The sequence below is a fragment of the Falco peregrinus genome, chromosome 3 (genome assembly GCF_023634155.1).
Source record: "Falco peregrinus isolate bFalPer1 chromosome 3, bFalPer1.pri, whole genome shotgun sequence".
NCBI classification, from domain to species: domain Eukaryota; kingdom Metazoa; phylum Chordata; class Aves; order Falconiformes; family Falconidae; genus Falco; species Falco peregrinus.
This window is the reverse complement of record NC_073723.1, coordinates 27039317-27066216: the sequence shown is the minus strand read 5'-3', so window position 1 is coordinate 27066216 and position 26900 is coordinate 27039317. Positions and strand designations below refer to the sequence as shown.

The 26900-nt window shown below is 37.6% G+C and overlaps 1 protein-coding gene across 3 annotated transcripts in view; it reads left to right on the top strand.

The window, feature by feature from the left end:
* Positions 1 to 26900, top strand: part of ZFPM2 (zinc finger protein, FOG family member 2) — a 321981-nt gene that overhangs the window by 179379 nt on the left and 115702 nt on the right. The gene's annotated exons all lie outside the window — the stretch shown is intronic.

The following is a 26900-nucleotide window of genomic DNA, read 5'->3' as shown; positions in this document are numbered from 1 at the left end:
GCCAAAAGGGCTGTGCACAGAGGATGTCGTTTCTGTGCTGTACTGTGCAGATCTGTTTTTTATTTGAACTCCTCTGTTATTATTATATTGGATTGGCACTTTTTAGGATTGTGAAGCCTTAAATGCTTCATTATATTATAACTATTAGAATTTTAGTAACATCACGTTGAATTTTAATAATTGAGAAGCTGCTGTGAACATAGGTTCCAAGAAGCTATTCAATTCAGCTCTGCTGTGCCAACAAGGAAAACAGCAGCAGTGTAGTAACCAGTAAAGAATATTGTTTATCCCTGGAGAGAGAAAAAACTGGGTAACTTGGTGGCATACTGCAACTCTGCACACCTGTCTACAGCTATTCTACAGCCAGTGGTTATGAGAAACATCTGTATGAAAACAGATGTTTTTCATAAGCTGTTACAATTTACCTTCATTTAGTGTTCTGTAGAAACAACCCAAGGTCACAGTTAAGCATTTCAATGTGATATATATTTAATTTTAATTATTTCACCGGACATTGATTTTACATGTAAGCAAAGAAGAGACAGTTACTATCAGAAAATTAACCTCAAATTAAAACTTTATGTTGAATTGTTTGTTTGTGCACCATTTTTAGAAGAAAGGTGACATTAATTGCCAGGCCTTTTAAAACCAGTGTGGAGAGAGGGGAAAGTATGATAACACACATTAAAAGACTAATGATTGCTCAATCGAACTTTTGGTGGCACCTCCTTAATCACTTAAATCATGATGCATGCTGTACTTTGGAGGGTAATTTCATACCTGGTATAAGGTGCTCTCTTACAATGTGGGCTGCTGCTTGAAGTTTGGGCCCTTTTTGAGCAGGAAAATACCGGAGGGATGGGTGGAATCAGGTGAGGTTATTTAAGTTCTTATCAGTGTTGGTTAGACAAATTAGAGAAGTAACACCAACCACTCTGCTCCTAAAACAGTTTCAGTGTATGGCTTTAACTCCCCACTGAACCATAAGGATTTGAGATTGCATGCCCTGAGACACAGAGGAAACAGAGGTGAGCTCAGAATGAGTTTGACAATTCTGTTACACTTGTAAGCTGCTGAAGCAGCCCGCATGTTCCTACATGCACAGCAAAGTGACCTCAGCAGAGAACAATGCAGATTCCGCATTCATGAGATTCAAATCCTCAAACTTAACGGGCAAGACCCCATGAGGCTTGATGTATTAACATTGAATGTATTGTTTTGAACAGAAGAGTAAGAGCGTAATATCAGTCTGGTTGTTAGTGTTACTGGGCTTGCGTTTTAGGTGTGCTGCTTCATGGCCTGATTTTGCAGGTCCTGCAGGCTGTGCCCAGCTTGTGAGTGCTGATCTCGGGTAGTCCCACATATTACTGCACTCTAAAGGCTTGGATTTCTGGAGATCTTTAATCACTTCTGGGTTTACCTTTCTTCCAAACTTCATTGAAGCAAAGGCGGAATGAGTTAGGAGACTTACTCAAATAAGCCAAATCTGTTACCAAGAAGAAAAGTGAGCTACGGTAGACCCTGTAACATCATTTGACCTCTGTGGGTGTGCCGGCTACAGGTTTCAGTATTATGTGGCTTGAGATGCAAGGACACGTCTACTGGTGAACTGGGCTCCTCAGCATAATCTCTGGCAATCCTGACAGGAGTTCTTTAGATTTCCCTTTGATGTGTACATGTCAGAAGAATAGGAGAACAGTGACAATGTGGCCCTTGCAGCTGTCAAGGTGCCTGAAAAAAGTGTACACGCACGCACGCATGCACGAACACACACACACACTCTTTTAAACCCTGACAGAATCAAATGTAGGAGGTAATGCAGAGTTTGGGGATGCTCTTACCTACCACTGTGTTTTCAAAGTTAGATGAGAGAATCCAAACCAGTGTTATTTGCTTTATGTCTGCATCACTAATACTGTGCAGCAATACTAAAATCATTGAAAATCTGGATCAGTGTTGAATGAAGCAGTTTACTAAATTTTATTAAAAGAAGGGAAGGTAGGGGGAGGGAACAGTAAATTAAGTGTCCAAAAATTATGAATGCAGCTCCCAGAAAGAAAATAGAAGAAGGTGTTAGAGGTGAAGACAGAGGAAAATGGTAATATGTTTCTGGTTTTCTTAGCTGTCTAAAACAAAAATTTGATAAACATTTAAAATTAGTCCTCAAAATGTAGGGAGCTTAGCTGTAAAATTCCATCTGATCACTATTAGGCTTACATGAGATTACAAAAGCCTGCTGATAATAGAGTTAAATTCAATTTCAAAGCACTGCGGTGAGGACACTGAAACTGCAACAAGCCAGTAGTATCATTTGGGTGAAAAAGAGGGGATACTCAGAGCATAACAACAGAGAGTCAAGAGGATGCTGTTTACACAGTAATTGACTTGAAGGGTAATTTTTGTGATATATTGTTTTCAGAGTTTAGATAAGGCACGAAAATACAAAACCAATAGTATAATAAAGGAGAATTTCAGGACTTTAGTGGGTAAGGAGAAGGCTTTTGGACATTGTACATGATTACTGAGGACCTTTCTTTACCTTGAGTTTATTTTTTGACGTATTTCTGAGCTAAACCCTGGGTAGGTTAGGGTTACTGCACTCCTGAAACTGATAACCCATAGCTGAAATTTCCCCCCTTTGTTTTATTTTCAGTTTTGTTTTCTTTATTAAATAAATTTCCAAAGTGCCTGGGTATATGTGTAGAAAGTTAGCTACACGGTCATTGCAGCAATTGAAACCCACACCGAGTCAAGTCAGAAGAGAAAATTCTAAAGGGAAATATACTGAGGCTACATGTCAGATGTTTCTCTCTTCTTTTCTCTCCCTCTCTTTTTATGCACACAAACACCCATATGCACATGCACATATATTAATATATATAATATATGCAGATATTGATGGAATTCTATGAGTTGAAAGAGAGGGAAGATGTCTTTAAGGATCCATATCTCTCACAGCAGATATATGTTATTATCACTGAAATGTGGCCTTCAGTCTTGAAACAGTTAAAAGAGTTCTACGGCCACAAAAGAAGAGATTTCTTCAGAATTATCTCCCGCCTCACATTTGCTCTTAGGCAAGCAGTTTAAAAAAGCCCAGTGATTGAGCCAGTGATCCAATTTGAAATGCAGAAATGATTAGAGCTGCTTGCCTCATTTCATATCGAAATTCTCTGATTTATGACAGGGCTGCAGCCAAGATCTATCTCCAAAGGGAATTAGTGTGCAAGTTTGCATATTTTTGTTATTTAGGTTTCTGATAGCAGCTGCTAGCTAGAAATACTGAACTGGGAGGTGGTGGTGCTGGGTTTTTCAGCCATTGGAGCAAAGAAAGATAAGAGCCTTATGTTTAGGACATTTAGACCCCTTGACCATCTCACCATACAGTAATTTTTAAATTTGGATTGCAGTAATACAGGAATCCAGCGGAATGGTTAATTGTAGTTGTGGAGAAAGGAATTACCAAAATTCTGTCTCCATGTTTTAACTAGGGGAATTTTAATGAGGCATAAAACTTCAATCATGCAACTGACCTGTGGGGCAGAGTGTAGAACATATAATGAAACAGAAATAGAATTCTGAAAAAAAATTATTACCTTATCTGGAATTTACATGAAGTGTTAACAGGAAATTATGCAGCAGTTATAAATGAAAAATATGGGATTTAATGTACTTATTAATAAAGATTTGTTACATACATGATACCAGTGTCCCAAATCTGCTGTCCGCAGCTGTCCCCAATTTCTTATTTCTCTGTCCTCAAATGCATTTAGTGTCTTCTTATTACTCTGGAAGCTGAGGCCAATATCCATTTAACACCATTTTCTAAGACAAACGGAAACATCTTTGTGTAGGGGTCGAAGACGGAGGAATTCCCCTTTTCTACAGTATTCAGACACTCATAAAACTCGGAGTTTTTCATTTGGAATTCAGTTAATGTTTTCTTTGGATTTGTAAACCTTCTGTGATGAGGAGGAAAGAATGAGCACATGGTAGCTCTTAAAAAAAGGGGAAAAAAGCCCTCTCCATTGAATGAAAGATGAGTAACTGCCGAATTATGCTAGTATTGCACTGAGCAAAGAAGTCACACTGTGAAAGTTTATTACCTTAGCTACTATCCGGCTCCATATGGAGTCAGTATGGCCTAGAGTCTCAACAGTGCTCCTAAATTGACCTCACCATAATGCAGCTGTGCTTCCAGGTATTAAAACCTCTCTCACATTTCACTGAATATTCCCTAGGGGATCTGAGGTTATTGTAGTAAAAACTTTAAAATTTGATTACTTTGTTCTTTGACAAAGAATTCAGTAAGAAGATCATACAGCCTGCATACGGTAATGTGCGAGTTTTTTTCTTTTAAATCAGTTCTTCATGCATGCTTGTATTTTTGCATTCCTACCCTTGTTCCGTAATGGTAATTCTGCCAATAGAGCTGGTCATATTTAGGTACGTTAGACAGTTGCCTAATGGACCCTCTTGCTTTGTAAAATCACTCCGAGCATAATGTTGACCTTAAAATAACACTGTGATACTGCACCTAAACCAGCACCAACAGGGCTGAACTTCCTGTCCCTCTCTGCAGATGCCGGTGATGGGAATTTACATTAGCACATTTGAAACAACAATTTAAAACATTGTGCACCCAGTAAGTGAAGAGTTATCAAAACAGGGTCATAATGGAAATGGAGGAAATAGAAATAAAGACAGCTTTTCTTGCAACAAATTCATCCACTTGCTTGGGACCATTATCCAGACAAAAGAGACAATGCAGTCAGTGAAACTGTCACCTGAAGGGAAGGACATAATAAGGTCTATTTTTATATACCCATATATACATTAAGACAATCTACAGGTCTTAATTTTTTCAGTTTCCATAATAATAGTGTAGGATGGCATATATTGGAGATTATTTGAAATACAAAGATGGTGTTGTGGTTTTTTTCTTCTTCCTTTTTTTCTCCTTTTTTTAACAGTAACAGAAAAATTCCAGCAGAAATATAAAAGAATCAATCTTTGGACGAAGTCCACCTTCTCTGTTCCCAGTAAAATTGAGCAAGCTCTCTTTCCTACTGCCTTCTTTAGTGATTTGATTGCAATGGATTCTGTGCCTGCTGTACTGTGAGTTTTATGATTCTGTGAGAAAAGATGAATATAGCGCTATAAATCTCCCTTCTGAATGCTATTTTAGCTTCTCTAAAGATATTGTAATCTAGTCTATCCATGCTATTTGCAGAAAAGCAGGAGATGGAGTTTTTGTTAGCCAGTGACTGAAGTTTTCAGAGCATGGACTCCATCTGTGGGCCTGAAGCTTCGTATGGGCAATCACTGATGTATGTGTATTTTTTCCCATTTTCACTTGTGCAGGCAGAAATTGAGATTTTTGTGTGAAAATATGGTGCAACTTTGTTCAAATAAAAGGTTATGTTTAGAGTTGTATAGGGAAGTCCAGTGGTATGTGGAAAGTGAGGATCAGATATGTCCAAGGTTTGTGCATTAGTTGGCAGGGGATACATTTTGCCTTAGAGAAGCCCCTAACTCAGCAAAGATGGAATGGGTCTTTGTCTTAGCATAATGCTATTGTTGGAATATAAAAAAATTACATTATGAAGCAATGAATATAAACTGAAAGCATGTATGGGTCTTTCTGAAGAACGCGACAGTTTCTGTCCATCCTCATGAAGTATAAATACTCATACATATGAATAACTAGTCCTGCTCTTTTCTTCATTAAATTATTAAACTATTGATCATTTTAGTTTAGGCTTTACCATGGGCTTTCAAGTCTGAGAATCTCCGTGTCTGCAAAAACCACTTCCACATGGTATTATTTCTAAAGCATATTATTTTAATGATTTATCATAAAGAATGATCTTCTGTATTGCTCTGATAGCCAGTAAAAGTTAAAATATTAAGTGCGCAATATAGTTAACTTGGGTAAGTGCAGCATTAAAGGAGATACACATTAGCTGATATGAGGCATCACAGGTAAAATCTAAAGGATTAAATTTGACAGAAGAGCCCCATTTAATTTCTTCCAACCCCTGTGGTTCTATTGAATAAACGTACTTTAAGTACCTTTCTGGACTGCACTAACATTTGCTGTTCTTGGAAAACAGTTTTTGCCAGAGATAGCTACATTACTGGGAAATGCAGGCCCACAATGGCTCTCAGGGAGGCAGCTATCTTCTTGTAATATTCTTATTAATTAATTCCCATGAGACTTGCTCCTGGGCTAACTATTGTGAGCCCAGCAGTGTGAAGAGGTTATCTGGGAAAGTCATGGGGAGGGATGCAGTGGCAGCAGCAACGCCTATGTATGCATGTGCATGTATACCCCGCCCCAGGAGAGGGGAGAACAAAAAGGTATATGAAACAAAGGTAAGCAATAAAGGATAGTGACCTAGTTCTCCAGTAGCTATGGATCTTCCAAATTACATACTGGGTTCTATAAAGTCTATCCATATCCAAAGTTGAACACCTTCCCAAACCTTACGAACCTATCTTAGCAAATCACTCAAGTATGATTGATTTGATTCTGACTGGGTGAGTTTGGAAAAAGAAGTCATTCCTGAAGAATCTGGGCAACCCACTTACATCTGAAGACCTATCATCCCTCAGGGAAATTAACTGCTAGTGGTCAAATCCTGTGTGCTTCATGTCTGTCTTGACTTCAGTGATGCCAGTCTCCGGGACCAGCCAGAGTTAAGTGATTTTACGTGTATGTGGGTATGTTTGCACAGACACATGTGCCCATACACACACCACACATATGAACATACATTTCTGAGGGACCCTATTTTCGAACCACTTCCACAAAGAAGAAGGGAAAAACAGTTTTAATTTCACGGAACTGACCAGGAGAGATAATGAAGTACTTTCAAAATTCTTTGTGTGCGGAAGCCCTAGAGGCAAACCCAAGAGCTTTCTTACTTTTAGCAACCAATTACTGCAAAAAAAAGTTCCCCCAATTATGAAGTACACTAATGCAGACTGCTCCGACTCAATTTCACAAAGTGTATTGGAAAGGCAGCATTCACATAATTAATGAGAAAATGCTGCATGTGTTCAGGCCTTCTGTTAATTGATTAAATGAGTCTATGTCTAAATCTGATTATAATCACACTGTGGCAGTACCACTAAGTGTATAAGAGGTAAAGGGACTCTCTCTCTTACACTCTTGGATATATGGATATGTCCTCCCTCCTGCTCTCCCTCCCCAAATGTTAAGAACAGGATAAAAATTGGGCTAACAAGAAAGGTAGCAAACTTCCCTATTGAAAGCTGGGTAGCTTAATTACAATTACTTGAAGAGTTATTCTTGGTTTAATGTCTCAGTTCCTGTTTAATCCATCACTTGCACTTGTAAAATACAGCGTGCTTTATAGCAAACACCAGTTTGATGCTTATTGTGGTTAACAAGTGCTGGTTAGTTTTCCCGCGGTGTCGTAATAAAACACAAAACCTGCCATGTGCTTGTCATTTTTTTTAAAAGAAGGCCACAGTGTTCCCTAAGGGTTGTGAGAGAAGTTCATCCCATTGAACTGGTCAGCAAGATATCATTAGCTTGTTGTGTACATGAAATCCAGGGGTTAGAGCACCAAGCGTCACAAGCCAGTTTCTTTACCTCCTTGAGCTGATCAGAGGATCAGAGTATCAAGGAAGGATTAGCACTGACTTGGGATTTGTGTGATTGGTTAATTTATTGCGGCGATGGCAGGCCTTTCATCTATGGCAACATTTAATCAGCACGGCCATGGAGGCTATTACGGGTTAGCTCTTTTCTCAAGTCAGCCAGGGCTGCACCATCAGCCCTATCACAATTCCCCTGAAATTTCCAAATTATCTGGAACAGGCTTTAGCCTCACAGTAATAAAAATTAGAAGAGATTCCTGATAGCGCTGGTGGAAAAGGCTTTCACTTGCACAGGGCAAATTATAAATAGTATGAACGTGCACTTTAAAAAAAAAAAATTCTCCACCTCTTAAGAGATGTGCAGGACTTATCACCCCTGCTCTGATCCAAATCCTCGTGGTTGAAAATTTATATTAGATTTTATCAGTGAGGCCTAAGTCTAGAAAAATCAATGAAGGTTATCTTTTATGTTGCAGGAACTTGTGGAAATATTGATTTTCATTTTATAGTGAATTTGGAGCATGAGTTGGTAATCACTGCTGAGCTGACTACAATGTTTGCCTACTGTATCTTTTACTGAGTTTTGCTCAAGTATTTAAGATAGTATATTCCTGTTGATTTTTAGCATGTAGTTGGAAGTCAAATGTTTCTTAATACAAGTTGGTGCATCTCATGTTATATAATGTAATCCTTCAGCGTAATGGTGATTAGCTAGTGTCTGTTGAATGATTTCTGAATTTAATAGCGATGTTCAGAATGAGAAAAAGGGAGATTTCAGGACTCTGCTCATATATCTTGCTTCTCCTTTTTCCTTGCCAGTCACTAAAACACTTAAGTGAAATACAAAGTGTAAGAGAATATAATGAAGAATAAAATGAAAGAATCTAGAAGATGAAATTTCCATGTATAGAAAGAGTTAAGAACCTGAATAACTGCTAGTATACATTACAGCTATTCAATCTATTAAGCATTAAATCTTTCAGAACTAATGAAAGCTAGAAAAACTTCTACTGATAAAAGATACCATGGCCACAGTTTATTAACTGAGTCTGGATCCTTCATCTTAGCTCTTAAAAATGCTTTAACTAGGTAAAAAAGTGATTCAGAGAGTGATTTTAGAGCTTTTCTCATGTAATGCCCTTACTCGCTCTGTGGGTTTTTATTTGTACAGAGCATGTCAGCTTTCGATGTCATTTCTATTGGCAGTGTATCTGTGCAACTGATTTTAAAATGGATGAATTCTTCAAAAATTCATTTGGATATTGAAATAAATCTGTTCCTGCCAAATTTATGCCTTTTTTTTTTTTTAATTATTATTTTAGGTAACATATATGTTGACTGAGTTCTTTCAGACCTGATACTGGAAAAGGAATTTTTAATACCTCCTTCACACAGTCTAACTCTTGGGGAAGTAAAATAAAACATTGTGACTTTAATAAGATAAAAGCCTAACTGACCATGAGCATTCAAAACAGGGATACTCTCAAATACTGTTCACTGTTAAAGTAAATATTGTAAAAAACAGTAGGAAAACCAAAGCCATAGCTAGTTTTAAATAGGTAGATTTTGGAGCATCGGCTGTGCTTATTCCCTCCTTTCTAAGTCCTTTGGGCAGGACCTGCTCTTCCCTGAGTACAGAAGGCACAATGGCCACAAGTACTTTGCCTGAGTGACCTTTTCAGTTTCTCAAGTAAGGATTTAGATCTGTAACTCTATAGGGATGATGAATTATTATTTTTATTTTTTTAAAACATTGGTGTGAGAAAATACTGTCCTCTGGGAAAGAAATGGTGACACTTTTCACAAAGTACATGTCCTCAAATGCAGTTGAAGACCATAATGCTGCAGGTGTCCCTGAGCACAGTATCTAAATACATGGTCATTTTTAGCTGCAGCAGATTTGCAGGAAAATGTGTATGAACTTAGCTACCTGGATCTCCTCTTGCTTGGAGCACCTGCAGCACGATACTGGGGAACAGACAAGGATGCACTTACTAGTGTGCATGGATATATAAAATGGTAGCTCCTAGAATGAACTGTGTGTCACTGCATGTATTTACATGATATTGGCATCCTGCCTAAATTATGCCCTATTATGCTTCTGATTCTCTCATTATTTTAGTATCCTAACTTCTAGTGTTCTTTCTGAGTATTGTAGCTGGTATGTCTTTTGCTTGGTTCTCTCCATTTTCCTGCTATCACAGTCTTTTCATACATTACACAGAAATGTTACAGGTTTATAAATATGAGCAATGGTGTGTCACTGATTTTAGGGAGAGCAAGATTGTGTCCACTTTGTGGTTTTCCATGTGATGATTAAGCTGATTTGTGTTTCTTTGGCTGGAAATCTTTTTCAGGAAAAAAGAAATGTAATGGATTGAATACTGTCTGGTCATGGTATTTGTGTGAACGACGAATAGTGATGGTGTATGTAAAAGAAATTGAGGAAGGTTATACCTGCTATAATGTTAACTTTTATAAAGTTCGGTGACATAGAAAAAAGGTTTATTTTTCTTCCTGTAGGTAAATGTTTGTGTGATCCAAAGCCTGTAAACCTTTAGCTTTGCCCCACAGAAATGCCTACTGTCTTCCCTGGTATTTTGAACTGAAGTAATGCTGAAATATACACTTGATGGGTTAACCTTAACGTGTAGGCAGGGGAGAATGCATTGTAATTTTTTTCTTTAAATTTAAAATTAAATTATTAACATAATAAAAATCTTTGACAGTAGAGAAACAACAAAAAAAGGATGACCTGCAAAGATTGAGTTAAATTCTGTTATCCAAACCACAGGTGCAATTCCTTTTGACGTCAATGGGAATAGTGTCTGTGTTGCTGAGAGTAAAATATGACCCATTGTCTATTTGCTTGTCTATTATGAAACTACAGATGAGCCTGCATAACTGAACAGATATGCCTGGACAGATTTGATTGCCTTTGTTAATTGTTAGTCTTGAACCTGGCATTTGCAGGAAATTACGTTGAATATTTTATTTTGCACACTTTAAGCCAGTGCTGAGTTTAAGGAAAACAGTTAAAGGGTTCATAACACAATTAGGCAGGTTTTGGAACATTTTTCTCTGTCCTCTATTTTGTTGTCATTATTGATCTAAAGAACAAGAAATGTTTGGGTCTTTTTCCCCAAATCAAGTCATACTTTTCAAAATCATATTCTTAAAAATTCACTAAAATTGGAAAGATTATTTTTTGCATTAATGAATAATACATTTCCATGAAGTTTTCTTTAACTGCCTATAGATTACAGCAGTGCACTTTTTAAAATGATTCTTCTCTGCTGCCATTAATTATACAAAAATGAGGAACTGCAAAGTGATTATATATGACAATCATCTGAAACTTTGCTACTGCTTGAAATAAACCTGGCTTAGCTGATTTTCAAAGTGGTAGTTTCCAAGTTTTGCCCTTAGTTGTAGCTTTACCATAAGTTTTGTTTGTTAGGCTTTAGGAAGCATTTTAGATTAAGGTTGAAGAAATGGAGATTTGCAATCAGATGATGAGATTCTGGTGTGCTGGATTCCTGAGGTTTACTGAGCAATTTATAGTAACAGAATAGAATCTCCCCCAAAGGGTGTCCTCACCATTACAAACCCTGTGTGCAGGTCATGATGCCCTCTTCCTTTCAAAATTTTTTTTTAGAAACCCTGTTAGCTGCTGTAAACCCCATGACTCTTTTTTTGTGCCTGGACAGGGAGGGAAAATACCCACAAGAAGCGTCAGCTGCTCTTGTGAATACGTACTGGAGTTCCCCCAAGTCTTTAAAGGTTCTTCAAGCAAGACATTTGACCCTGGTTTGCCCCAAAGAAGGCAAGTCTTTGTAATTGACCTGGACAAATAGATCATATAGAAATATTTTCCTTTCAAAGTAATTATATACAACTATAGGATAGCCAGAAGACTTGGGATCCATATCTACTTAATAAGAAATAAAGTCTCTTCAAGTCAGTTGGTTAAAAGCCCAGTTAGGCAAACACAGCAACTTAAAGGTAATATGGAAATGAGGTGGGTTGTGGGGGATAAAATTACACACAAAACAAAATCAGTGATGTGGTAACACCTGTTTTATTAAAGAAAAAGTCTTCCTTGGAATAATATAGTGGAAAATTAGGATTGTTAGACGTTCCTAGAATTACTGAAGAATTGCTTATATGTGTAGTATGTTGACTTGCCAGTACATTTCTAGATTACTTTGTACATATTCCTGGAAAATAAGCCAACACTGATAAATAGGCTTGATGCTTGGAAAGACTTTAAGATAAATCTACTAATCATAGTATTGTAAATATGAAATTTCACTCTAGAAAACAGTGCATTTGACTTCATGAAAAAGACAAATTTTAAAGCATATGTAAAAGGTAAGTTACTTTGAATGCTGTATATCAAATTAGTTACAGAAAAATGGGAAGTATTTCAGAAGTTGAAAAATACAATTGGAACTTATCCTGAGTCAGACGAACTAATTCAAGTCATTCTCCTGGTGAATGTTTTCTTACCCATATGTATTCCAGCACTGTCTTTACATGTGTTATGCACCTCACTTATCCTAATCCAAAACCTCAAATTGGCCACAGTCATTACATTAACCTTAAAAAAAAATTTGGATCAGACCAAAGGTATGGTTTTTGTCTGGTGCCAGTAGTCTGTGCTTCAGTTTGTTCAGGCGAGGTCTATGAGCTTTTATTTGAAACATAGGTGTTTATTAAGAACAAAAAAAGCAAACTAGCTTGTTCATTTTAATGGGCTTGATTTTCTGTAAATACAGTGAAAAATCCAATTTCTTTTTTTTAAACCAACTCTTTTCTCAAAGTTTGAAACAATTCTAGCAAATAAAAATAATAGTCACTGTTTCCTTTTAATAAAATTGAGTACTATAATACAGATATTTCACTAATCTTAAGATACTTGGTTTCGTTATTTTTCTATTTCAAGTATAAATGCTATCTTTAAGCTAATGTACTGGAAGTCTGATAACCTTCAATTTAACATGGACACTATTTCAAGAAGATCTTCAGATAATTTACACACTAAATTTCAGTCACTTCAAGTTGTATGAGCTCAGTTACACGTAAATTTTGCTATTATAAAGAAAAGTATTTTATTTATTAACTTGTTCAGGTTACATGTATGTTAATCAGTTCCGCAAAGCTGTCCCAGTAATTACTTTTTAACTTTACTTGTGTGGAATTGACTGAAGTGAATGCCATAAACCACCAGTTGAGTATTTCTTTCAGTAATAATTGATGCTGTGCATATTTATCTTAAATGACATACTCTGGAATGCCATAAAGAGTCCAATTCTCTCTAGTACTGCAGGGTCTGTATTAATTACATGGTAGGCACAAAGTAAAAGAATCAATAGAGTTGATGTCCATGGCCATGTCCTGCGTCCTGCTTCCTTCACTTTAAATACAGAAAAACTTCCATGGCTGCAATTTTTTTCAGCAATGAACTATGGAAGACTTTATAACTGCAGAGAATTTCACTTTGTCATGACACTGCCACATAGATGCTATAATGAAGTTGTCTTGAACATTCAGGTGGATGTAAGTATGAATTTGATTGTAAAATCACCTGCTACTCTCACAGAAGTTAGAAAGTCAGTTTTTTTCATTTGTCTGAATTTTCTTGCATTTAAGAGAGATTTCAAGTCAAATACCTGTCCATTAATTTTCAAAGCACTGTGATTAATATATTGTTTTGTTAAAATCTCTGGCAGTCTTCTGTGGAGTACTTAAGAAATGGAATCTTTTAAAAAGCGTTTTAAAAGTAGCCTGCTTCTAATGCACTACAGGGAAATAATTCTTCTGACAAATGTGCTATTTACAGTCAAATCATTTAATAACTAAAATTAAAAAAAGCAGTAGTGTGGTTTACTAGAAAGCATCTGATTCCTGTTGTCAAGCTTTTAATCAAAATCCCAGGCCTTGTGGAGTAATCTAGGGATTTTCTTTTGTGTTTTATTAGTTGTTTTTTGAACTATAATCCCAGTAATGAGCAAGTAACAAAACTCAGCTGTATATACAAAACTACCACCTATCGCAGTTCTTTCAGTCTCAAATAGGATAACCAGAGCATAACTACTGTGAAGCAATACAATTATGAATTTCTTGAGGGGGAAAAAGGAGAGATAAGTGCGCGGGAGTCAGCTAACACTGGTGCATGGGTGGCTACAGCATGCAAAGGGTTAACAAGATTTTCATTTTAGATAGTTGCCGTAGTAACAATCAGAGAGCTCAGGCTGTATCTTTTCTATTTGTGGGGAATGTTTAGATTTACAGAGTAGCTCAGCTTATTATATATCTGCCTTGATTGCTGGATAAGGTTAGTTGATTAAAAACAGAATAAGATGCATTTTTATAACACGAAGGGAACCTGCCGCCCCCCGCCCCAGCCTCCCATCACTCTTTGTCCAGATCTCTCTCTGCTTTCCCCGCGCTCGCCCGCCGCCCAAGGTGTGGCCGTAAATCAAGTTTCACTTGAACTTTCAAGGAGCAGAGGCCGGTGTCGTCTGCACTGCATGCAGCTGGAGTGCTCAGTCTTGAGCATCCCTGTTGTCCTTCCAGTAGCTGATTTGGGCCATAAAGCCGTGCTGCAGCTAGTGCTGGATTTGAGTACAGCTTCTTTTGTTTGGTGTCACAGCTCGTTTTCACTCGTTCGCCATCCACAGCTTAGCAACAGAAAGTTTGATCAAAGGTCAGCTCCATGGCGGAGGAGCAAAGAGGCAGATTTTCAAGTGTTCATCACCCAACTGCTTCCCTTGGAATTAGCAGGAGTTTTCAGAGGCTCACGGGCTCTGCAGACGTGGCCACCTCCCTCCAGCGTGCAAATAGGATCTGAGCCTGGGAGAATCAAACAGTTACTCATTCCCTCTCCTTACAAGCTGAGAAGGCTTGTGACCACCGTAGCAGGGTGCTGGGTGGGCAGAGGTGGCGGTGACCCTCAAGCCAGTGTGGCTGCCATGCAAAACTGATGCTCCACACTGGCAGTGGCCTCACACTTCACCTGGAGGCCCGTGTCTCCTGGGATCAGGGAAAAAACCCTGCTCCATTGGGATGCCAGTTTCAAGCCTGCCTGGAACAGCTGCTGCCAATTAGTACTGAGTGATATGTGGTAGTTGTTTGAAACCATCTAGACGGGGTGGATGGGGTACTGTAGCATTTTAATGCCGATTGCTGTGACAAGAGGAAGAGAAATTCTGGTGTAAAGTTTTACTGACTTCTGTAGTTTGATAACCTGGACTTCTCTGATTCTGCTGATTTCTACAGCTTTTGCACTTTTAGAGCTCTTGTTTTTTCATACCGCTGATGCTGTTCATCATGTTAGGTTGCTTTCTTGGCTTCATAACACATGCACTGCAGAGGGGCTTTCTTTTCCTTTTATTGACTTCACTGGGATATTGAAGAACTAGAGACATTTGGAAGCTGGCTTTTTTTTTTTTTTTTTCTCAGGTATCTGAAAATTAATTTGAAAATTTTATTGGAAGTCGAGGGGGTTTGATTTGATTTTCTTTGAACCAGGAAAGGCCTTCAAGGAAAAATTACTTTTTGGAATTAAAAAATGATTATTTGGAAATTTGGTCTGAGCCAACAGTACAATAGTTTTCTAATCAGTTAAATTCAGTCCACAGTGTGGTGGTACCTAGTGTGATTTTTATTACCACTCTGAGTTTTCATTTCATAGAAAGAAAAAAATAATTAACCTCAGTCCTGTGACCTAGGTGCAATATTTTCCACTTGAGGACCTCTCCTTGCACTTGTGATCCCAAACAGATGCTTTACAGCTCCTGAGGGGTTCCATTAGAGAACATGGAGCTGCAGCACTGCTGTCTTGAAGTGACTTAATCAGTAGACTGGTGACTGGCAAGAGTTTGACATGAATATTCTGTAGTCGTAGACCTACCCAGTTATTCCATTCATCATTTTCACACTGTTTTGTTTCTACATGTGAAAGTGAATGAATCTATCAACTCCCTTTAAGCAAGCTGCATCACTCTTTTATCAATACCATCATCTAAACTCAGGATACCAGTGTGTGTACATCCATCAGTCCCAGAAATGGACATAGGTTCATAGTAAAATTCTTGCTGCAAAGAATTTAAAAAAAAATAATAATCCTTTCTGAGAAAAAGATCCTTTAAATAAATTTGCCAAGCTTCGAGCTTCTTTGTCTACTATCACTTATTCCAAGTGAAGCTCTTTTAAGTTCCCTAAAATATGTAAAAATGGGAGAGGTTTGGGCTTCATTCATTGTTATTTTCAAGTTACAAACTTAGCAGCAGGTCCCTATTACCATTTTAGCCCTTCTTTTATGTGTAAATGTTTCTTAAGTATCTGAATGAATTTCCCAAGTAAAATGAGTTTTCTTGGAACTGTTTTTACTTACAGAAAGTCTTTTACCCTTACACCCAGCTTCATTGTGTTCAAAACCAAAAGCCTGTAAACAGCTTTCCTACACTACTTCTTTGTTTCCATATTTTAAGATCTATTATGCATAGTGTAGTGCGTAATCATAATTATGCATTCATGATGATGTTTGTACTGGCTTAACTCAGGAATAGTGCGAGAAAGCTAATCTCGAAGGTACAGGCTGTGTTCCTGCACTTTAGATTCTGATCTGAGCTGTTTGTTGAGTCTTACTGGAACCAGAGCCCCGTACTCACCAGTCCCGCTGCTGGACTCTCCATCTTTATCTCCAGTCCCAGTGAAGGACCTTCACCCATTCTTTGAAAACTTCTTTTTTTCATGGAAACTTGCGTAGTTGCAGTTTTTCGTCATGCTGCATATAATCAGTACACTGAAGCAATTTAAATGTGTTACACAACTATGTCATACAAGCTACAAAAATGAGGACCCTTTTAATCTGCCATTGGGCATTTTAGGGAGCTTCATTTTCATTTTTATGTGAGACCAGAAAAAAAAAATCCTCAGGCTTTTAAGGCAAAAATGGGAAAAAATGACCTGGTTATGCCTAACATATCTTTCAGTGGAAGGAAGAAAGTAACTGTTTGTGAGGTAAAGGTGCTGCTCTGCTCAGTTCATCTTCTTGGTCCAAGCCTTCTGAAATGATAGAGAAAATGAAAGCACCATTAATCCATGATTCTGAGCTGTGAAAGATCATATTGATGAAAAAGCGCAGAATTTTGAAATGTATTTTCTCTGAAATCCTCATATTAATCAGTTACTTAATACTATTGTTACTTATTTAAAAATGTGTACAAAATTTGATGGCATGGAAGAAAGATTAAAAACCCTACATTACTGCATAGTCATATGTTAATTTATGCTGAACTACCTTCGTTATCTAATCTATTTTAATATTTTGTGGGTTTTTTCAAGTATAATATTTGAGAAGATAGACTAGAAAATAGAAATTATACTGATAAGTGAACAGAGAATAACCAAAAAATCCAATTATTTACAAGCATTTCCATCAATATTATACATATACATATGTAAAGTTAATTCTTCATTACTTGTAGACAGGAAAGCATAGAGTAACATTGAAAATCACTAATGAAAGCTTGTTCCAGGTTTTTTTTACATAAGCAGTCAAGAATCATGCATAATGCAACAGTGTACCAACTAGCAGCACACTCACAGGAAATAATTTAAACTTGTTTTTTACGGACACAAGAAGCTGATTTTAAAGCCATCCCTAAGAAGATTGTCCTTGATTTTACATTATCCTGGGTTGATGTTTCAGTTTCTTCCATTTACTATCATACTCACTGGGTGAAAATTATCCTGGCGTCTGCTTAATAGTGATGGAATTTTCTACATGAAGATGTAAGGAGGAATTAGGTTTTACCCCATAATTATATATTAAATCAGTGTTAAAATACAGTTGTAATCAAATCCTTTCATATCCCAAGGCCACACATTTGATACAGTACATTGGAAGGTCAGAATACTTAGCTGAGTATACACCCCTTGAGACTCAACAGATGTACAGATATGTGGCCTAATCCCAAAAACGCATTCATAAGTCTGGAAGATCAGAATTGAGCCTTAATTCTCTAAAGGACTGCCACAATGTTGTGTGGTCCTTTCATCCAAATTAGAATGATTCATTATGTCTAGTCCATTAGCACCATCAGGGATAGGTGTGGGCCATAAAATCTGCATTAGGATTTCTAAATATGTCAAGGATAATCTTAAAAGGAGATAAACTGGGGTGTTTTAACTGAGCTATAAATAATTAATCAAAGTCATACATGTAGACTTCTGGTTGTTAAAGCATGTGTTAAACTTCTACCTTAAATGATTATGCTGTCTTAACAAATATAAAACTTGGGCAGAGGATTGTTTATTGGATTTATACTGTTACTTTTAGGTACTGTGTTTCTTGTTGGTAAAGGCAACGCCTAAAACATGCCTATAGATGTTAAAAAATTGGGAAGGTAAGCACAGATTTTTTTTTCTGTTACGGGATTCTATTTCAAATGAGTTAGGTAGGAATTTATATATAATATTTTGAGTGCATTCAGCATGTGCACCACTGAAGTTCAAGTATTATGTCATGCATCATCAGGAGAATTACATTGTAATACCTACACCATTGACTATAATACCTTTGTATTAATTATGTATTTCAAAAAGGCCTCACAATATTAATTGGAAATACAATCTTAAAAGAGCTGCACTGGAATATACAGCTAAAATATTGGACAAGCATATACAAAGAACTTTTTATTTTCTACCTTTTTGGTTCTGGGGAAAAAAAAGAAGATAAAAAGTACTTTTACTGCTTCTAAAACATGACTTTTTGTTACCCACCCTTCATGACAAAAATATTCACTTTTCTAAAGAAATACACACAACCTGTGTTTGCAATTCCAGGTGAAGTAATAATAATAAAATACTATGAGCAGAATCTGTAACTACTAGCTAATCTATAGTTCTGTGTATTGGAATGTTTATAGAAGGCTTTATGCATGTGCCTTTTTATTTTGTGTTTTTAATTGATTCTTTAGATAAATTTAAGTACATAAAATACATGAAATTTGGACTTCTGGAAATGATTGTTTAAGCCATTCATTCCAGGATTAAAAGAAGTACAACGGAGAAAAAAGCCCCAAAATTACTGCAAAACAGAACTTATTCAGTACCACACCATAACTAAGCTGTAGATAACAGCAATCATTCTTTCAGTGTAAATAGCTGGACAGTGGGACCAGGCAGAATTAACCCATACACCATATGAATGCTGTCAAGTCTTCTAGAAAAACCTCTGTAATTGTCCCCATGATCATTTGGAATATCTGTTGTCACATTAACTACCGATGGCCCAAATGATCTTCATGCAAAGAAAGGAAATGGCAGATGATTAACAGGGATTGATGGTTTATCCCAGAGTTTAGTCCCTCAACTCATCCAGCATAAACTGAATTGCAGCTAAGCTCTACTGAGCAGAGTATTCATATTTAACATTAAAACCATTTAGCAAAAGTGGAAGGCATTACATTCAAGCAACTGCATTTGGAAAAGACTTGCTGGTAAATACCAACGTGGTCTCACTAGTAGAAAGACAGACTTAATTCTCAGAGTAGACAATAATGTTCAACAGGGAGGTTAACCCGGTAGGAAAAATGAACTGGTAATTCAGTGTGAAAGTGTGCAAGCAGCACTGCGTTATATCTTGTCTAAAGATAAGTTATATACAGTGTGATTTCATCAGTACAGGTGCATGTCATCTCTGAAATAGTATTATCCAAACTATTCAACTTTACAGTAAAGCGGAAAGGTTCAACACCCATGGCAAATACCGGAGCGCTAAGGCACAATGATGCTGGGCATGGTACCTGCAGGTATCAGCTCACCACAACAGGGATGATTCACTTAGCGTTGTCAGGTTTCAGAATATCGTAATCATATTTACACTAATCACAGCACCAAGTAAGAATGCAGTTTCTTGGTGTGCTGGTCATTGTGTAAACACAGCGTGTGTCTCTGTGTGGGTATGTATATACATACACTGCTATCCCAAAGAATGAAAGAAATAAAATAACAGGATAGAGAGTAATAGGAGAAATGTAATGTGAATGTTAAGTGAAGAGAGTGGCAGCTGCTGTCCATCCCATGCTCTTTGGGAAGGGGAGGAGTTATCCAGACATCGTTAGTTAGGTGTATACAAAATGGAAGAGAAAGATGAGGGGACAGGGCAAAGGAGGAGCAGCTGTGGAGTGAAGCCAGGTGAGAATACTTTATAGGAGGAAGAATGGGAGTAGAAAGCCCGTCAGCGTAGGGTGCTGTGGGCAGGGGAAGCTCATTGAGTATTCAGAGGTCCAGTTTACAGCTTTTCCATTCCTGTTCCTACTAGTTGGTGGTCACCTCCTCCAGGACCACATGGCGAGCAGCCAGTAGGAATCACCAGGAACCTCAGCTAGGACTAAGCGCTCTGGTATCTAGATCAATTATTTAAAACCTTCGTGGTTCTGGGGAAGATTTTGAAGATGGGTTCCAAGTGTACCCTGGATTAAATAAAACAAGCTAAAGTTGCCTTTGACAGCCATAATTTTGTACCTAAATTACAGTGAGATTTGATTTATGTTTATTTTATAGATTTGAAAAAAATGCATTCTAGCTAGCTAACATGAAATTACCTCAATGTTTAACATACATTTAATTTGCATTAGGGACATTCATCAGGAGGCATATTTGTTACTCATAAAAAATTTTTAATCATATTGGAGTCATGACAAGTGTTGGAAAATATTAACAGACCTTGGGTGTATTTTTTTTTGTTTGAATATTTTCTTTGGTCTGCTTTAGGTTTGTGGATATATGGTGAAATGTATGTTCAGTTTTGTCACTTGACAAGTGATGATCTCTTGGGGTAAACAGCAGGGTTTCTCAGTTGCAGGGAATCCCAGCTGTCTTTTGGGATTCCATCTGTGTGTGCATTTTTTTCTTTTTTCTTTTTTTGTTTTCTGGCAGCCCCACCCCCACCTCCCCAACCCTTTTTTTATTATTATTCTTGAAACATTTAAAGGCTTTGGTTTGGCCTCTTGAAATGTTAACAATTCTTTTTCTTCTACCATCACCTGAAAAAAAAATAACCCACCCCCGAAGAGACTCTCTTCATGTAAGTGGAATCCCAAAATAAATAGCTAGATGTAATGCATGTAAACTAGGAATGACGCAAGGTGTTTCGCAGCCAGCCAGTCCGTACTGCCATGTTAACCACTAGCGCTACATAATGAGAATCTAGAGCCCTGGGCCAAAGAGACATGAGGACTTTTTCCTCCCACCTTGTCCAAGATACTGGGAAGGCCCCTCCATCTTTCCTCCATCACTAGTTTCATGGGCCATCGCAAGCAGCAATTTGTCTATCTTCTTTCTGCCAGTTAGCGTGCAGGCACACCAGTTACATCTGTGCAGGTAAACAGGTTCTTGTACTCTCTTCATCTCGCCATAAGACAGGCATCTGATGGATGGTACTTGAACACTCCTCTCAAACACTGGGTTCCATAAAGTTGTAAAGGAGTAACTAACAGTTATCCCAGGCTGTCTGCAGATTTAGGTGAAATTAACTGCATCTATTACATTTGTATCAGTTTTTCAAAATATATTGGTTTCCAACTACAAGGACTAAGGATTGCAAAAGTTCTCTTGTGTTTAGTTTAAGCTTCAAGATCTCACCGAATGACATAGCGGGGGCTGTGAAAACTGAAATCCTGGTGCAATTGTACAGTTCCAGAATAGGTGTTTATAGGCTGGAGACTGCCATGTCTTTGTTTTATTTGGTGGTGTTTGTCATCAGCATGGAACCACAGCACCAAAAACCTTGACACCTCCAGCCTCGTGTGAGTGGAGAAGAGTTGCCTGCGCATGTCTTACAAAGAAAGCTGTGGTACTGTGAAGTGCTGCCATAGCCTTTGACTGGCAGGGTTTCCAGAGAAGCCCTTGACATAAATATTTTTGCAAGACTGAATCCTTTGAAAAAGATAAGAGTTTTCAGGGAAGCCACAAAACTGAAAGACGGTCCAGCTGATTGCACACAATTTGACAAGATGGGGGTCTGTGTCTGCCCTGTTTGGGTGGGCCTGTCTTAGGGACTGATGAATTTGTAATCAGTTATATGATAAATACGTTGAGACAGTCAATGTAAGCATGGGGTGATAGAGTTATGACTCTCCTTCTTAGTCAAAAACATCTTAAAACAAATATTAATTAGGGGTAGTTTGAGACTTATGCAAATCTCTGTTATTGCCCAGTCCAGAATGAGCCCTTAGGAGACCTTCCCAATTGAACTAATTTGATGAGCTTATAAAGTTTTGCTGTATTGAGTGTGGTGACCACCAAAGGTGAGCTTATCCTCTCGAGAGCAGATGTTCTGCAGTTTCAGAATGTCAGCAAGTACGTCAACCCTGTGATGCTGAAATTGAATTTAAATTGAATTTCAAAGTAGAAACCTCTGTTGGTGTATTAACTGGTGTTTTACTGTCCCAGACTCATATCTGAAGGCACCTGAGGTATATTTACAGCTTTTCTCCCAATACAGTCCTGTTTTTAATTGGCTATATAAAGTAACACCGCACAGTGGGGCATGAGAACTTTCTCCAAGGGCGTGAAGACATTTTGGTAATCTCCTGTATCTTTCATGGGAACTCAGGCTCTTTGGAAGATTTAGTAAGAAAATCTGTTTGTGGGAACCAAAATACAATTGGAAGCAAAGCCCTTGTGTATCTTAAGTCTCCAGTAACTTTCCTCTGTTTTGTTGAGAGTACTTTAAGGAAGCAATTTTGTCATTTTAGAGCCCTGTACTGAATAAAGAAATAAAAAAAGTTAAAGAGAGAAATGTAGTGATTTTTCAATGAACGGTATATCTCCTTAGATAATGTTGAACACTGGAACATGGTGCCTGGGCCAGGATGGTCATGTCACAGTGACTTGCTGAACATCAGTTCAGTACCTATTTCTTGCTCTGGCACGGCTCCTTAGGAAACAGCTAGCAATAATGAGGCATTTGACATCAGAATTTCATAGATTTCAAACAACTTGCTCATACTGTATTTCTCTTCAGTGTGGGGGTTTCCTCAAGTTTCTGCCAGGCCACACACATCATATGTTAGAAATCTTTGCAGGCAAGAGCCCATCTCACTTTACTTGTCAGCACTGATTCCTTTTAGCAAGAGTGCAAAACTATTTTCGGCCTGCTGTGATGGCTATTTTTATCTCCATTAACCTCTTGACTGAATATAAACATTTATTGAGGGTTACCTCCCTTGTTTGTCCAGTTGCTTCAAAGGTTAGTGAAAAGTGGATGCCTGCCTGACCTCTTTTATCCTCATTAGCTGATTCTAATTGTTCCCTGAGAGATCACAGTTTTGACCCTGTTTATCCTTGTCAAATTTGTCTAGTTGTGGCATGAAGACATTAGCAAATATTGCATTTTCAGGTAAAACTTACTCAAGAGTAGAATACACACTTATCTAGTGTAGTGAACAATACTTTGGTTCTATGATGTGCCCTCGTTTCCAGAATGTGAGGTTACTTTTGTATGGCCCCATCTTATGGACACTCATGTTAGCAGATCCCTATGATTATACTTAGGCAGTAGGCAGAATGTTTTGTAAGCTTCTGAGTAATTTGTAGCAGTTCTTTTGGAGGGAGAAATAAAATTTTGTTTGGTTTTTGAAGCAACTGTAATATTGTTGCTCCTGTGGCAAGAAAGTTTTTTTTTGTAGAAAGGTACCTCTCTTAAGCTAGAGATATTCCTGATAGCAGTGTAAAAAGCCACGCAGTATAAAGTGGCTAACACCTCCCAGCACCACCATTATTTTGGGAGTGACTGACTAAATGTTACAGGATGTCAAATGCATCTTAGGAATTACGGAATGATTTTCATAGTACTCTGGGAGTCAGAGTATGAACATACTTCACTTCTTGGGATGGTATCCCAAAGTTAAAGAGCTGTCATGAAGAACATATTGCCCTTCCAAGAATTTCTTCTATGTCAAGCCAAGAAAGCCCTTTTTCATGTTCCTCGGTGGATCTCAGTTGTGGTTGTACGGTTGGGGCAAAGGACCTGGCAGGTCTCAATTAGGTATCTCAAACAGACAGGTTCCAGGCTTCACAGGTTGTAACCAGTGCCTTAAATCCCACAGACACTTAGTGAAGATTAAAAAGCACTGGTGTAATGCGCTCAAAGCACGATATCCTGCTTTACAAGCAGGTTGCCGCATTCTGCACCAGCTTCAGCTTTCAAATGGATTTAAAATGTAGCCTCAGGTATAGTGCATTGCAGTAGTCTAATCTTGAGGTGATAAAGGCATGACTGATTTAACCATAGCTTCTTGTTATCTTGGACTGGGGTCTTTTCATTTTAACCATTTTAGGGAAATGGCCTTTCCTGAATCAGCAGGCTTGCTTCAATTCTTACTATGTAATAAGGCACAACAAGAGCAAGCCATTGTCAGTGGTGAACACCTCCTATGAACATGTAAACCTCACAGGATGCCAGACCCCAAGAACTGTTGCGGTGGTCCTGACTCATCTTACAGCTCACACAATGTGCCTGTGAGGTACTTCAAAGAGAAGCCATTGCCTGTCTCCCTTAGTGGAGCTGCCAAGCTTTACAAGCAGCCAGGGCCTTGTGAAGTTTTGCTTTCATATTAAAAGAAGTTTATTTACATATCTCTGCAGAGCTATGGGAGAATGGGAAATTCTTTTGAGGAGTCCACCAGCTTTTCTGGCCTAGCAGAGCTGTGAGACGAAACCCAGTTCCTCCTCCAGCCTATCTCTAGTGCCTAGAGACCACTCACAGCTGCTGAACTGATTACAAGTTTTATTGCCAAACCGACCTGGAAGCTAACATAGTGATCATGTAGTTTTTAAAGCTCAAAAAAAAGCCCTGTAAAACTGGGGATGGCAAAGCAGACTCACGTCCTGACTGCTGGTGCTCAGTCTACCTGCTGCTGCTGCTTCACCTCAGAAGGGATAAGGCACCTACATGGGCTCCTGTTGTCTAGAAGCTACAGGGGCGGTGGCCTGGGACTAAGCCTACCACTTAATCAAGGAGAAATTAATCTCCATGAGAAAGTCAAACAGTATCTCTGCATCACATGTCTTCCTCAGCAGTATGTGGTTAAGTATAATCCTTTCCCAGGACATATAATTTGTCCTGTCTATGTAGATAATAAGCTATTGCCCAGCACATAAAGATCCTGATGGTATTTGAGGCTTCTTAATACCACCTTACGGCAATTAGTACCCTTACAGATGGGGCACAGTGAAATGTTGGATGTTTGGGAGGAAGAAAACCAAAAATGGTAATAAGACCTTTTGAAAATTAAATAGATGATCCCTTCCACACTTAAAAGAAATAATTTTGTTTTGTTTTGTTTTTTAGCTTGTCCTCCAACTTAAAAGTAAGACTCAGTTGAGTGTCTTAAACATTTATAGTGAATTTGGAAGTGTCCACTACCTGATTAATATGGCACTGCCTTTTGATTGTATTTGGGATTACCAGAGATTAAGAGGACATAAAAACACAAAAAACGTATAAAGTCTTGACTGAAATGGCAGTTGGAGAAATGCAGCATGTGGAAGGAACATGTCCTGGACCTCCTGTTCATCATGGCTATGCAGTTATGGTTGCTAAAGCTTGTATTTAATATGGGTATGATTGTCAGCTGTGTGAAGAATAGCCACTCTTCCTTGTTTCCATAATAGCCTTAGCTCTGGTTTGGTGGAAACGACAGTAAAGTCCACACTTTTCTATAATAGAAGGTAGAAATGATAATTTGATTACCTTTCATCTGATCTCTTTAATATCTTTTTCAGTTCATGCCTCATTTGCATCATTTTCTGTGCAGTCCATGTGTAAATACTTTGCACTGATTTCATAGTTGATAATACCAAGCCTCTTGGTAATTTATATATGAACATAAACAAATTTTTACAAAATAATGTTTTGTTTACTAGCCAATTAGAAATCAGAATTTAAATTCAGATTTCAAATGCATGCAGTTGGGTTGACTCTTGTAATACTTTATATAAGCAAACACACTTTTTTCAGCTTCCCATAGAAAAAGTATTATTAGGAATTAAGACACAGCATGTCTCTGGTTGCAGTATTTTTACACTAGGTAGGTATATTGTTGCTAGCTGATGCATTCCTTTTTGCTAATCTCATTCCTCAATTTTATCTGTTTTTTTTCCAACACTTCTGGAAGATGAATAATGTCATGGAGTACATATAGAAGAAGTGTGACTTATGCATAAAGATTTATATGAAAAATGCAAAATATAAAATGCAAATTAAGCAAGGAAGACTATATTTGATAAAACAGTATTAGAGAATAAACATAAAAAAGCAATGTGAAGAACTGTGACACTGAACACATTCTATCATTAAAATATTGTTATATAAAAATTATGTCAAATATATCTTATGTAAGATTATGCATTTAATCTTATAGAACTAAAATATTTTTAGTGTCTTATTTTCACTAAATGTTATTGTGTATATTTGGGGAATGTAATGTGTTCTTTGTTAATTCTTAATATACTTCACTACATTTCGAGAACAGTAACAGATAATAAATGTGGCCAATGGATATAGAATGTCCGTGTAAATATATGATTTTCCACATCTTATTTTTTTTTAACTCTCTTAACCATACAGAATATTACAATAGAATGTAGCTGGAGCCAACTAGAGAATCATAGGTGAAATATAAAAATAACTAAATCTTCTTAGAAAAGGTTGTAACAACTTGGTGAGAATTATATTCCTGGAAAAAAATAGTTACATGGTGACTGTTGAACTTTTTACTCTCTCTTGTGGTTTCATGCTTGATATAGAGAAAAAGAACTGTGCAGGACAGAAGTCAAAGTGGCATCCCAGTGCCACACACTGACAAAATCACAGGGGTTTTGCCATTTCATTAGTAAAAGGAGTTAAGTGTTAATAAATCTGAAGCCTCTATATTATCTCCTCAAATACCAAATTCTCTAAATATAGCACCTGAAATATATACAAGAGATGGTTTTCTTAAATGTGTATCTCCTTGCCTGCATCCCTTTCAGGTGCAATGGATGTCATGCTTTGCTGTTGTGCCTTTGAATTTATTAATACAACTTCTTTTATAGTCTTTTCTGAGACAAAGTGCAGTGAATCATTAGCATTATTATTATTTCAGACATAGTAAAATCACACATCAACATTTAGCAAAAGGGAAAAAAAAAATCCATTATCCATTCACAACAATTTCCTATGATAATACAAATGTTACCCAGGACAG